This window comes from Pan paniscus, chromosome 6, assembly GCF_029289425.2.
Source record: "Pan paniscus chromosome 6, NHGRI_mPanPan1-v2.0_pri, whole genome shotgun sequence".
NCBI lineage: Eukaryota > Metazoa > Chordata > Mammalia > Primates > Hominidae > Pan > Pan paniscus.
Window position 1 is genome coordinate 18076185 of NC_073255.2, and position 15705 is coordinate 18091889.

At 36.0% G+C, this 15705-nt stretch overlaps 1 long non-coding RNA gene across 2 annotated transcripts in view; it reads left to right on the top strand.

Moving 5' to 3' along the window:
- The window catches only part of LOC117980882 (uncharacterized), a 625333-nt gene that overhangs the window by 112317 nt on the left and 497311 nt on the right, over positions 1–15705 (top strand). For both annotated transcript variants that reach the window (XR_008626150.1, XR_008626149.1), the window contains exon 2: positions 1520–1643. This is a non-coding gene — a long non-coding RNA (uncharacterized LOC117980882). The remainder of the gene's footprint in view (positions 1–1519; positions 1644–15705) is intronic.

Consider the following 15705-nt stretch of genomic DNA (forward strand, 5'->3'; position numbering starts at 1 on the left):
CATCACCACCGGAAGGGACTATCTAGTTGCAGGAAAACAAGCTCAGGGCTCCCACTGATTCTATGTTGAGTTGTATAATTATTTCATTATATATTACAATGTAGTAATAATAGAAATGAAGTGTACAATAAATGTAATGTGCTTGAATCATCCCCAAACCATCCCCCAACCCATCCCTGGTCCGTGGAAAAATTGTCTTCCACAAAACCAGTCCCTGTTGCCAAAAAGGTTGGGGACCACTGATATAGATAGCAAGCCTCTTATTGCAAGTAGAGGTAAAATGGATTATTTAAATATCCAAATTATAAACAACGTTGTACTCTGTAATGTTGCTGCATTTAACTTGAATTAATATTTTAAAAGTGGACTCAGGGAGGTATTACTAGTGATAACATTGTTTCCCTCTTTCTTCTTTTAAGTGTTTTTCAAAGGTTCTTTAAGTATATAGATACATTGCTTTTTTTTTTTTTTGTGGGGGATAGAGTCTCACTCTGTCATGCAGGCTGGAGTGCAGTGGTGCAATCTCGGCTCACTGCAAGCTCCGCCTCCTGGGTTCACGTCATTCTCCTGCCTCAGCCTCCTGACTAGCTGGGACTACAGGTGCCCGCCACCACGCCTGGCTAATTTTTTGTATTTTTAGTAGAGATGTGGTTTCACCATGTTAGCCAGGATGGTCTTGATCTCCTGACCTTGTGATCTGCCCGCCTCAGCCTCCCAAAGTGCTGGGATTACAGGCGTGAGCCACCGCGCCCAGCCTACAAGCTGCTTTTTATAAAAAAGTATTTTCTCATTATGAAACACAAAAAGTATCTTAACACATTCAGTGTTTCTTCATTTAAATCATTGTTCATGGCATCTCTTTGCAGTTAGATAAATGAATCACAAATTACACATATGTTTATGACTCTCCAAATATATTATTAGATTTTTTCTAAGGACAGTACCAAGTTTCATTTCACTAGCAATTTTTCACTGTTTTTCTGCCAACATTTTCAACACTGGTTATTTTAAGTGTATACATGCTTTGTTTGCATGTGTGTAAAATATTTGCTAATATGGCAGGGATACAATAGTATCTGACCATTTAAAACTTTTAAATGATAAATTCAAGGATCCACTTTATTGGGTATACTGAGGAATCTCTACACAAGTGCTTAGTTGCTCTATGTAGAGTTGCTCTATACTGTAGCTGCTCAGTAATGTCAAATGAGTGAATGAATACAGTAATGATTCCTGTTTATTGTAAAACATTGAGAATATACAAATTATTTCTTAAAACTAAAATCACTCATAATTTTGTTACCTGTAGTGCCCTTCCAGTTATAGTCCTTACATACTTATAAAATGATTGTTTGTCATTTGTTTTTAAGCCTAGAAATCTGATGTGTATATTTTACGAGGTCATTAAATGCTATTCCACAACATGACTTTTTATGGCTTAATAAATATTCCAATAGAAAAATAATTTAAGAGTATTGATTTTATGATGGTAAATGTTATTTACTGATATATTTTTTAGACATGGATTCTCACTATGACACCCAGGCTGGAGTGCAGTGGCACGATCATAGCTGACTACAGCCTCGAATTTCTGGGCTCAAGCAAGGCTTTCATCTCAACCTCCCCAAGAGCTGGGATTACAGGTATGAGCCACTGTGTCTGGCTTGATTTTTTATTTAAAAAATTATTTTTTAATAGAAACATGTCCTAAGAAGGGTAGATCGTGGCTGTTTATTTTCCAGTGAAGAGCTTCAGTTAAGAACATGCAAATATGTGAATGTTCATTAATGCTTTTATTCATTCATACATCTATTTATAAATATTATCTAAATCTGCTATGTGCCAGGCATTATGCTACCTGCCAAGGATTCCACAAGGAATGCTTCAACTGGAAGGCAGGAGTCAGAGATGACACTGATGTGTTTGGAATGAAGGCTTTTCCTTTTGTTTTGCTCTTTTTTTCCCCAATAGGCACAAATCAGGGCCAAGGCATGAGGGGCAAATAAAGTTCAAATATTTTCTTTGGAATTTATTATTTGCAAAGGAAACCATTTGTACTCACCGAGGGACTTGATGTGGAATACTTTATTTTTCACATCCTAGTGTGACAGCAAAACTAATAACAGATCCATAAAATACTTCCAAAAGAGAAGTATTTTTGTTCTGGCTTTATGATGGTCTTATTGCCTCCGCAGTATAAAAAGAAAAGTGGGAAACTTTTATAAGATACTCATTAAATTACCTTAGTAACAAAACAGAGTTCTCAAAGTGGATCATCCATAAAATGTTTATTTAAAAAAAAAAACCAGGGTTGCTTCAGTTAGGATAGAAAAAATATAATTAATCTAGAACACATTGTGTTCTCAATGATTTGGGTAGTTTAAAACTATAATTTGAAAGGCTGTAAAGGGTAGCTGTACCATTTAGAAGTTAAGAAACAAAATAGAATCAAAACAGAATCAAATTTAACCATTGGACTCTATTTAGAGTCCAAGATTTCTAATAAACAGTGATTTAATCTGAAAACATATTTTTTTACTCCTTCAGTTAAAACAGAAACTAAAAGTACCACTTTTGCATCTGAAGCCAGCCTTCATGTATTAGCTTTGTTCTGCTGCATTTCATAGGAGGCCTTGTGAGTTAATAACTATAAAGTTCTTAGAACTTTGTCTTCAGAAATTGCTCTTTGTCCTATGAAAAGGTAGATGAGTCTGTAATGCAATGGTAAGTCAGTCACATGCATTACCTAACTTATTCCTCACACATTTCATATGAAGTATGTGCAGGAGAAACAGTGGAAACAGAGAGGTGACTTACTCAAAGTTACAAGGCTGGTAAGTAGCAGGAGCTGGGATGAGATCCCAGGCTTGTCTGATTTTAAAGCCTGGAATTATTCCTCCATCCACAGCAGTTGTCTCTCAGTAAACCATGATTGTCATCCTAAGTAGTAACATTGAAGCTAGACTTTGACTGCTAGGTAATTTTAGCTGTGAAGAGGGGTCGGCCTTATAGACAGAAATAACACAGTAAAGAGTCACAGAGGTGTGGTGTCCATGATGGCTTGGGAGGTAATTTGAACCTTTTAACAAAGCAGCTGTCTCAGATTACCAGTAGCCTGAAAATTTCCAAATTCCTCCCAGTTTTACATGGCTAGTGCCTTCTAGTTCTCTCAACTTTTTGACATTTTTGTCTTTTCCTGATAGAAACTGTAGAGTTATCCTTGATTTGTTCCCCTTACTACCTCTTATCTAGTCAGTTATAAAGCCTTATTTAATAGTATTTCAAAAAATCTTTCCATTCTCTACACTCTTCATCATTACTGTTGTCACTTAGAGCCTGAACCATCATCAAGTCTCATACTGACTCTATTAAGTCTCCAAACTTCTCTGAACTTACCTTGCTGTCCGTTATCTTTCTAAATCACAGCTCTGGTTACACCAGTCACTTTAAAAGCCACTATCTGAAAATAAAGACCAAGTGTAAAGTGGCAGATGACACCCTTCAGGTATAGACAATGCATAATTCTTGCTTCTTATGTAGTGACTCATGATATTCTCACAGCTATTTAATTCATGTTTTTGTTATTCTTTAATTTTTCTGGACTCTTTTTTTCTTTGAGTTGATTGAACTTGACTGTTGTGTAAATGTTTTCCAGAGGCACAAAACTGGGAGGAGGCAAAGTTGGGGAGAGCAATGTTTATACATTGCTCAAGTTCAAGCACAAATACCTGTGTATCTTAACCTGGCCCTGTCAGCTGCCAATAGCCAATTAAGATAATAGCTTTCAAATTTGTTTTTAAATTATTCATTTATTTTTAAAACTGACATATACAATTGTATGTATTTATCATATGCACCATATATAGCAAGAGGTTTTGAACTACATAGACTTTGTGGAATGATTACATCTATATAATTTGCACTAACATATCGTTGAATGGCCATCACTCTTATAGCATCTTCCACAGGTCACATCATTTTGTTCTTACTTGACTAAGACTTTCTTATAAGCAGTGACTAAATCTAAATAATTTTATTAGCTTATCATTTCAGTTCATAATATAATGCCTTACACATCATAGACAATAAATAGTTATTCTTCAAATGAACAACAAGAGGTGAATTATTTTTATTTTCTTTAAGGCAAAACATAAACTTATCCCAGGAATATTAGCAGTAATTATTCCAATGCTTGGCCTTTACTGTTATAAAATAAATCAAGCTAGACTTATTTTGTATTACTCTCAGTGTGCTGTATTTTGCTTTTCAAAAATAACTTCCTTTAAAGAAATCTGAATGAAAGGTTCTAAGTTGGCTGGGTGCGGTGGCTCACGCCTGTAATCCCAGCACTTTGGGAGGCCGAGGTGGGTGGATCACGAGATCAGGAGATTGAGACCATCCTGGCTAACACGATGAAACCTCGTCTCTACTAAAAATACAAAAAATTAGCCGGGCGTGGTGGCGGGCGCCTGTAGTCCCAGCTACTCGGGAGGCTGAGGCAAGAGAAAGATGTGAACCTGGGAGGTGGAGCTTGCAGTGAGCCGAGATTGCGCCACTGCACTCCAGCCTGGGCAACAGAGCGAGACTCCATCTCAAAAAAAAAAAAAAGTTCTAAGTTCCAAAGGCCATTTCTGTCTTAACTATTCTCTAGCACCTCTTTCCTGTCACATCTGTGAGCCCAGAGTTAGCCTCACATGCTTTGCCTACTGAAGTCTGAATGTGTTTAGAATTTTTTCACATCTGTGAATATAGCATCTCATGCATTCTCATTTTTTCTATATTTTCAGCAAAACTAGGGAAATATTATTTAAAGTTAATGTGAGTAAATTCAATGATCTAATGAATGAAACAATAATCCAAGATAGAACATGTAGTCTTATTATACAAACTGTTGTCCTAACAGAATACTACTTTATATATAGAGGAGAAAGATGATGATAACTGAAATTTTACAAGAAATAAAGTCTATACCACAAAGAATGACAATAGCAACAGAAACAAAAACCACCAGTGAAAGAGAGAACAGTACAACACACACTCTTATAAACATATCTGGGGCTGGGCGCGGTGGCTCACGCCTGTAATCCCAGCACTTTGGGAGGCCGAGGCGGGAGGATCATGAGGTCAGGAGATTGAGACCATCCTGGCTAACATGGTGAAACCCCTTCTCTACTAAAAATACGAAAAATTAGCCGGGCATGGTGGCGGGTGCCTGTAGTCCCAGCTACTCGGGAGGCTGAGGCAGGAGAATGGCGTGAACCCTGGAGGTGGAGCTTGGAGTGAGCCGAGATCGTGCCACTGCACTCCAGCCTGGGTGACAGAGCAAGACTCCGTCTCAAAAAAACAAAAAAACAACATATTTGGTATTGAGTTCCAAGGCTCTCTGGTAAGATAGTAACAATACGCCTCTAAAATTGTAAATATAACTTGCCTATATAATATTTCTCACACGTTTCTTTTTTTTAACCTTTATTATTTATTTATTTTTTTTTTTTATTTTTATTTATTTTTTTTTTTTGAGACGGAGTCTTGCTCTTTCGCCCAGGCTGGAGTGCAGTGGCACAATCTCTGCTTGCTGCAACCTCCACCTCCCAGGTTTAAGCGATTCTCCTGCCTCAGCCTCCGGAGTAGCTAGGATTATAGGCATGCACCACCAAACCCAGCTAATTTTTGTATTTTTAATAGAGACGGGGTTTCACCATGTTGGTCAGGCTGGTCTCAAACTCCCCACCTCATGATCTACCCACCTCGGCCTCCCAAAGTGCTGGGATTACAGGTGTGAGCCATCGTGCCAGGCCTTTTCTCACCCTTTTCAACAAATGGTGATAAATCGTTACAACTTATCTTCCTTTAAATCATGGTTACACTTTAGAATTTAATTAATTTCAGAAGAAACAGGAAGAGTTTTAAATCCTTCTTTTCAGTCAGATCATTAACAAATGAAATACATGTTAAAACCTTTATTGAATTGAGCATGTATTACGTTCTAGGCACTGCACGAGGCACTAGGCACAAAGTATAGTGGACAGCATAGCTTCTACCCGTTGGGGAGAAATTAAAATAGACAACCACAGTGTTGCAAAATAAGAGATACAATAGGATAGATACAAAACCAGTGAAGTCAGTCTTATCAAATCGTATGACTTCTGAAGGCAACAGAAACCATAAAAGAGTTTTATCCAAAGAGTGATATGACTATATTGTTTGAGCATATACTGCTGGTTCATCTTCAGTTTACCTCTTTCATTTAGAACTTAAAACATTTGAAAGCATTTCTTTCCAAATTCTGGACTTTTCAGATATATATATAAAATCATTTACCTCACAAAATCTTTAGAGTATGGCTGCATCAATGATGTATATGGAAGACAGGTGTGTTAGAATATTGAACAAAACAATTAAGTATATTGTAAGCAGCATTAAGATCTCCTCTAGGATATGAATTCCCTTCAGATCCAACTTACGAGACCCAGGAACCTCTCAGCCTCTGGGGTAAGATGAGTTCAAATGTCACTCTTGTAAAAGCGTTTTGGAGCAGGCTCATACCCGCTTAGAAGAGTTAATTCTTTGCATCATTTTTCGCTACCCCATATTCAATGACGTAACATTGATAGCTCAGAAATGACCTTACATGGCGGTACTTACAAATCAGCAAATGCTTCAAGTAATGTTTCTTTTTTTTCCCTTACCTCCAGATATCCAGTTTCCCCGCCTAGCACTGCTTAGGTGTGATGCCTGCCTAGAAATGTGGTAGTTAGATATCTTAGCCCTCTAAATTTTTCTACTATTCTCTGATTAAACAGATCCATGCTCCACTCAATTTCAATGTCTTCTCCCCATTACGATCATGATGCCCAATTCCTTGCACACAAAGATTGATTTCATTAAATTTAGTTTCATCCTTGAAATATGTACAAGTTTAAATTCATCATCCCTATCCTATTTATCACTATTCTATCTATCCCCACGCCTGAAATGGGACACTATTTGGGTTAATCAGATATTGAATACCTTAATAAAATTTCAGCTGTTATATCACAAGGAAAGCTACCAGTATAGCTGTTATCATGTTGTTATTTTTACTTTTATTTCCTTTTTAAAAAATCAAATTGGATTGTTCTATGAATACTGGGTTAGTTTCAATAATCATTCTTCCAATTAGTATTGAATTACATACAGCTAATGATTGCTAAGCATATCTTAATAACTCATGTGAAATATAGAATACCTTGGTTTGTATTGGTGAGTTCAAACATATTAAGCAACTTAACCAAATACAAATGCTGGACAGCTACACCGGACACTATTTCACATCCAGTCACCAAATGATGGATGTCAAAGTGTCTGTATAATTTCCTCATAGCTTAGAACTCATAAATAACACTGTTCCAGCAAAAAAGTTAAGCTTGCTATGGACACTTAGAATATTATTGGCAAAGATTTACTAAGAAGATGATTAGAGGCCTTTTGAGAATTGCATGCTGGTCTGCATTTCATTTTTATGCAAATTCAAAAACAAAATTATGCAAATATTCTTTTGAGTAACTACTGTGCTGTTGTCTAGGAACCATATTTTTCATTTCTGGTTGGTGAAATGATATCTTGCCAAAAGCAAAAGTAATTTGTGAAGTAGGATTCTGTTCCATACTCTGTGGACTCCTAAAATGTCAGCTCTGTCATGCTGAGAAAGTTTTAGGTGGTAAAGTGGCAGCAGCAGGGGTGTGTGCATGGTGGTGGTGGGCAGGTTATATTTGCAACTGCCAACCACCACAGTAACAAATTTCTAAAGTATCTGCCAGGCCCTGGGAATCCCATTTAAATATTCCTAGGTTGATACTTAAACAATGATATAAATTCTTTGAGGAATTTTCTCTAGCCTACTGAAAGCCTGAGAATAATATAACATAAAACTACACCTTACCCTAAGTTTAAGAAGTCTTGTGTTACTTTTAGGCCATATGTTCTAAAGTGAAGAGTAATTACAACAACAGTTCTTCTCATGTCTGTGACAGAAATAATCACAAGTGCTTGAAATGATTTATTTTTCTGAATCTTTTTTTTTTTTTTTTTTTTTTTTGAGATGGAGTTTCACTCTTGTTGCCCAGGCTGGAGTGCAGTGACACGACCTCGACTCACTGCAACTTCTGCCTTCCAGGTTCAAGCAATTCTCCCAAGTAGCTGGGATTACAGGCGCCTGCCGCCATGCCCGACTAATTTTTTATATTTTTAGTAGAGACTGGGTTTCACCATCTTGGCCAGCTGGCCAGGCTGGTCTCGAACTCCTGACCTTAGATGATCCACCCGCCTCAGCCTCCAAAAGTGCTGGGATATTTTTCTGAATCTTATACTGATTCAAGGTGAAATTTTCAAAGTATGTTTTGTTCAGGCCATCTCATTTTAAGAAATTTTCCAACATTATCATTTACCTCCCATACATTCATTTATAAAGTAAACTGCAACATTATCTAGGGCAATTATTCTCAAACACTTGCAGATTATCAAAAACATATTGGGAACCTTTCAAAAAATTGCAGTCTGCCAAATCTCTCAGCTTTAGAAAAATAGCAGAATACAGTTTCCCACCCCACACCCTTTTTTTTTTTTTTTTCTTTCCAGCTGGGATCACTACTGGCATCCTATAAAATGAGAAAGATCAAAATCTTAAATAATAAAAATAGCATACTTAGCTTTTCTAGTGTGCCTTTAAGGAAGACACAAAGAAGGAAGAAGGGGGAAGCCTCTGGAACTGTATGTTATATAATATCCAGTGGTTTATTCTTTGCAGAGATTTGTAGTTGAAGAATGCTTTTTCTTTACTTTTTTGGGCTATAAAAAAACACACATTTAAGGAAAAGGAGGATATTTGCATAGCTTCAAATTATCTCCCTGCAAATGCACATTTATTTATCATCGAAGTGGTTTTAACAAATGTCCACAAATTTTTGATACTCCTCCCTCAGGAAGTGGAGCTTAGTTCACCTCCCCCTTAAGTGTGGGCTGGACTTAGTGTTTCTCTTCTAATAAATAGAAGATGAAAAGAGAAAAATAGTAACCTTACAATGGAAGAACCTGGTATACACTACTTATCCAAGTGGTCAAGGTTAATAGCACCAGCAATAGGTCATGTTATCATTGTAACCACTGTTGTGATACAATGAGGACATTTCACCTCTGTGGTGAAATGTTATGTGTTTTCACCCCCAAAATACATAAGCACAGACTAACCATGAGGAAACATCTGAAAAACACAAGTCGAGGAACATTCAACAGAATATTTGACCAGTACTCTTCAAGAAATGCCAAGGCCATTAAATACAGGAAAACAGACCAGGTGTGGTGGCTCACACCTGTAATCTCAGCACTTTGGGAGACTGAAGTGAGCAGATCACTTGAGCCCAGGAGTTCAAGACCTGCCTGGGAAACATGCAAAAGCCATCTCTACTAAAAATACAAAAATTAGCTGGGCGTGGCGCACATGCCTGTAGTCCCAGCTACTCAAGAGGTTGAGGTGGGAGGATCAATTGAGCCTGGGAAGTCCAGGCTGCAGTGAGCTGTGATCGTGCCACTGCACTCCAGCCTGGGTGACAGAGGAAGATCCTGCCTCAAAAAATAAAAAAAATAAAAATAAAAAGGAAAGAATGATAAACTCTCTCATAGCTTGAAGGAGACTAATGAAATATGACAACTAAATGCATCGTTGGATCTTAGAAAATAAGACAATACTGGAAAAAATATTTAAATCCAAATAAAACCTGTTGTTTAAATAAATTAACTAAATAAATACTGTACCAACACCAGTAAAAAAGGAAGACACATCACTTTGACAATATAGGAAAATATATTAAAAAAATGTATAAATAGTCCTTAGTATATTCATATATAACTACTTTTAATAGGTATTTTTTCTCACAGAAATGTATATTTTACATCATTGAGATCATAAAATAATGTAATATTTAATAAATCCTGTTTTGCAATTCATATAAATCATAAATATTTTTTCCCTTCTCCAAAATTATCAATAATATAATTTTAACCCCTTATAAAAGTGGTTATTTATACATTAGGATTTTACTGTTATCTTTATGTGTTTATGATATGGTTTGTCTGTGTCTCCATCCAAATCTCATCTTGAATTCCCACATGTTGTGGAAGGGATCCTGTGGGAGGTAACTGAATCATGGGGGTAGGACTTTCCCATGCTGTTCTTGTGATAGTAAGTTTCATGAGATCTGATGGTTATCATAAGGGAGAGTTTTCCTGCACAAGCTCTTTGCTTGCTGTCATCCATGTAAGATGTGACTTGCTCCTTCTTGCCTTTCACCAAGATCATGAGGCTTCCCCAGCCACGTGGAACTGTAAGTCCAACTAAACCTCTTTATTTGTAAATTACCCAATCTTGGGTATGTCTTTATCAGCACTGTGAAAACGGACTACTATAGTCTATGTGTATTTCTATTCTTGATTCATTACAGCCAGCATGTTTTGTATTGTTTTGCTAGAGGTTTTTACATACCCCATATTAAGAATTATTTAAAAGTTACTTTCTCATATACGTCAAAGATATCTAATGGAAACCATTGTGATTTTTTATTACTCATCTTTGAACATAAGTATATATGACAACAGGTGAAGTGGGTGAATTACTCTGGGTCTCTGTCCCTGTTCACTTGCATACTATTAAAATTATCTTTTCAGAATATACATTAGAAGAGAAATTGATGTAGAGATTAACCAAGGTTCTACCATTTAGTTGGCCTGTACCAAATCAGATATGTTGAACTGCAAAAGCTCTTTTGTTTCCTTTATTTTTCTGACTAAAGTTAAAATGTACTTTTCTATACTCTGAATCCACCTCTAATTTTGTGTGACACATGCTAAAAAAGCTAAACCAAAATTTGAGTGTGCTATAAGAGGCACTCGTCTGTAGGGGCAAAGAAAAGTAGATATCTCAAATTCACTGCAGTACTCTCCCTTTTTAGATTTCCTTCAAATATCGTCTTAAAAAGATTAATTTATCTCTCAGTCACATACTCCCTCTAATTTTAGTGTATTTAGCTTTTTAAACAATTGTCATGTAACTGGGACATTGCTAGGAGCTATGGAATCTAGCTAGATGTTTTCTGGATAATCAGGGAAACAATAGCACTGAACATCAAACATACACAAGGACCTTGATCCGTAGGGAATTTTCCTGAGACAAGGGGCAGGTAGATAACACAAGATGTCAAGAGTCCAGAAGAAAATAGATCATGGATGAGACATCTGATGATAAACAGCTGTGAGTGGTTGGAGGCAGTAGGTAGGGAGGGGTTGATGGCACATTTGCGAGTGACCTTGGTCTCTACTGTAATATCTCTGATGTTTCAAGTGAAATGTCAGCATTTTCACACAAGGACAGGTTTAGCATTGAGGTAATGTAGGGCTGTATATGGTAAAGTGTGCTGGTGGATCTAAATGAATTTTTACCCAAGATGGCTACCTAATTGTTCCAATAACAATTGTTACATAATCATTGTTTATCCCACTGATTTGATATATAAAGTTTACCAATTATCTAATTCTAATAGTATTTAGCTCTGTCTCTGGTTGCTGGACTGTCTTTGCATACTGCAGTAACTACTGTACAATTTTGTGTTTCAAATACCTTTCTTTTTCCAAAAGCTTTATGTATGTTTTTGCATTTTAATACTTTTTCTCATGGAATTTAAAATCAGTTAGCTTAGTTTCTCCCCAGATTAGATAGATAGATAGATAGATAGATAGATAGATAGATAGATAGATGTGATTATATAAATTTGTACAGTAATTCTGAGACAATTTATGTTTTATATCTAGAAACCTGGTTGGTGTTAGGTCTCTTTTATGACATCTCATAGCATTTTAATGTTTTCATTGTATAGATAGTGTACATTGTTTAGGAAGGTACTTGAGATTATTTGATTCTTTTAGTTGCTACTATAAAATATTTTCTTTAATTTCATCTTCTAAGTAGTTATTATGGGTATAGAAATGACAGGTGGACAGATTGGGAAAAAATTTAAAATGTAGCCAAATACTGTCTATAAAATATGTGTAGAAACACAAAGTGTTTGAAATTAAATATTAATAATTAGAAAATTCTAAAATTATAATATTAAAAATATACTTTAAAACAAAAACTCATTATTTAACACTGAGGGCTACATTTTATTCGTACATGTTCATAGAGATATAACCTGCCTGTCCAGATTTCACTGACGCATAATTAAAGTCATAATATCTATACTCAGATTTTGAGGCACATACGTGAACTGCTAAATTTTCGGTAAGTTCAGGTGTATATACTAGGATAATTTTTTCTAAGCATGCTGTTGCATGGTGACTTATGCTGGGACACATTGCAAAGGCCTGGGTAGACAGCTCTGGAATCACCTGCATTCCCATCCTCTTGTTGTTCTGCAGTTCTTACGCCAACTCAACACTGCGTTCCTTCATTTTCCTGCTACATCCATCCGCCAAAGCCTCCCACAACCTGCTCTCTGCTCCAAAAACTAGTTTGCTTCCTAAAATTGTTGTCCACCTCTCATTTGTCTCTTTACCACCTTTCCCAGCGTAAGCTAATCAGGCCTGGGGTTACCTAAGTGTTAAGGTCCCGTGGTTGTGACAACATTCATGAGTATGGGTTTTGTCATCCTTTACTAGGAGGAGAGCTCTGGCAGTGAAAGTTCTTAGGGATGCTTTTCAGTCCTCTTCATGTGTTGGCTCTCTGCATGTATCCCTAATTTGTTTGTTATCAGCAGGACTAGCCTTGGTGCCTTGGTCATGATCATCCAGGGGTACCTCAGAGGTATGCTGCTACAGCTACTAATTCATAGGGGTCGGCTACACAGTTCATCTTAATGTAGCCATTTCCTCAAGCCCAGGATGCCCATCAGGAGGGATTCTGTAATAGGCATAGCTCCACACAAAATTAGACTCTTCTTTGAAGGGCTAGATCCTGGTGCTAAGACTGAGTTTCCAGCTCAAATGTTCCCTTCATCATTTAAGGTGCTTTTCGTTCCAAGTGTTCTTCACTATAATCTGTTTTTGATTGTAGTCACCTCTGTTCATCAGAACTGTGTTTATGGCTTTGAATGTCAAAAGGTCAATTTCTTAGACTCCCCCAAGCAAATCATTACACCATTATGTGAATTTGAAAGTGCAAATAGATACCTCAGTCACCTCAATCCCTCTACAGAATCTTTCACTTGCACCTTCACAATCTATTTATTTTCTTTTACATTCTACCATAGAAGAGAAGGTGAGTTCCTTTCTTACACTTGGAAAATTAAAAGGATTCATTCAATTAATTGTACCTAGACAAAGTGTAATCTACCTTACCTTATATTTTTTATCCTAAAAAAGTGCTTATAACTTCGAATAATGGCAGTTTTTCTAGCCTCAACATTTTATCATGTAGATTTTATTAGTGACCTAGTATTACCCATTGATGAAAAATAGCATAAAAATAAAAGATTTTATATAAATAAAACTAAAAATGATTTGTTTATAACTTGCTGTTTTCTTTAAAAGTTATATGTGCTGTAAGAATGGCATTAGAGTATTTAAGGCTGATTCACTTTTAACATCAAATCTAGATTTCTCAGAAATGGTTTCATGATTTGTTATGTTTCTTCAATGTGATGGATAAAAGTTATCTGCCCATTTGGACTGTACAGAGTTAGGCCTTCCACTTAATTGGATTGTGTCCTTTTATGGCATCACTTTATATATAGTTTCCTTCCTCTTTCCTTTTTTCCTCTGTCTCTCTTCTTCCATTCTTGCCTTCTTTTTCGCTCATCCCACTAACCCTCCTTCGCTCTTCCTGTTTTATCTGATGCTACTCTATTCCTTTTCTATTCTGCCTCTCTCCCTCCTCCCTATCTGGTTCATTTTTTCTTTTCCTCAGTTGATTTCCTCTTTATTTACATTCTTCCTACTGCCTTTCTTCCTTCCTATTCTCTGTTATTTCTTATTCTTTCCTCTTTATTCGACTCTTCCTCATGTATTCTCCACCTGTCTCTGATAGCTGTCTTCTTCCTTATCTTCCTTTGCTTTCTAAATACTAGAAATTATCTTTTGTACTAGTCTATTTTTCAAAGGTAGAAGTAAATCAGTACTTCTTAGTTAAACTCAGTAAAAAGTAACATAATTTTAACATTATATACTATGTTAAGTGAGCATGAATATTAAGAGTATATTTTAAGCATATATTTATTTTTAAAATTATCTGCCTATCCTTAGAAGTACACAGACCCATATCCATTGATTATAGAATTTATTTTCCACTTACAGGGAAGATTTTCTCTTTTTAAGATGCTACTTAAAACACCATGGAAACACACAGTATAAAACAAAACAAAATAATAACCATGGTCCCTTAATAAAGCAATTTATCATTTAGTGAGGATGGAGTTGTATAAATGTGTTGAGATGCTCATACATAGTATTATATCCAGACTATTAATGTGTTTTAATATGTATTTACATATTCTACACTTTGTTCCAGAAGAAAATTAGGGAAATATGGTTTCTGTACAGCATCATCATTAATCTATTCTAATCATTTTATACTGTGCAGAAAGGAAAGATGATTTGTTGCTGATCTGTGCAGCTCCTGTGGTCTTAGCCTGTTGCCTACATATACTAAATGATTTCTTACCAGTGAATACTAACTTGGTATATAATCTATCAAACTTGCATAAGATTTGCATTGTATAATTACAGCACAAGATCTTTCAACGATGTCTTTTCACCTTATATAGATAAAGAACAAAATTTAGGGCTACCTCTGACTAAAGAGTTGATACTTTGTTACTTCGTAATCAACAAAGGAATATATTATATTCATACACACACACTCACAAGTGAGTGTATATGTGCGAGACAATAGATATATTTTTCTGTGAGCTCATTATTAGCACTTTTCATTTTTTTCCCTTTGATTCCCAGAATTTAAATCTCTGAACAAAGACAGTCCCCTTTAAATTGGTCTCCAAGGCACAGTTGTCAGGTCTGCTAGTAAGCAGCTCCATTCTTCCTGCAGATGGAAGCACTTTCAGGGTCAAACAGGTCACCCTCCTTTGGAGACCAGCAGAAGCTGCAGCAGAGTCCGCAGATGGTCTTGCATCAAAGAGCTCAGCATTTAATTTGCATGGTCTTCAAAACAGTATCACCCTGATTTTCCAGTGTCTACACTGGTCATCAACTTACAATTTAAAATATTTTATACATTTTAGACAAGGAAGGCTATTTAATTTATATAAAAGTCCATTATATTTCTAAATTTCTTTTTAAAAATCAATAACTGAATGCATGAAATAAGTAAAAAGGAATATTTAGCTGAGAAAAATTTACCTTGCATTCTCTTTTTGACTCTTTGACATAATTAAAGGTCACAATTGAGCATTTATCACCCAGAGGTTATTATCAACTGCCCATTAGTATGGGTGGTCATTGTTGAACTAAATGGGAGACAAGGAAACCGTCCACTCATAAGGCATTAATTCTTTTCATTTGTACTTAAATGGCTATCCATTATCTAAGGACTCTGAGTATGGATATTACATCTCTGAAGAGTGAGGCATATTTATTCCTGTGTCAAAAAATGTCATCAAAATCGGTAAATACAGAGTTGGCTGTTTCTTTTTTTCTATTCATAAAATACTAGCATGCCTGTGATCA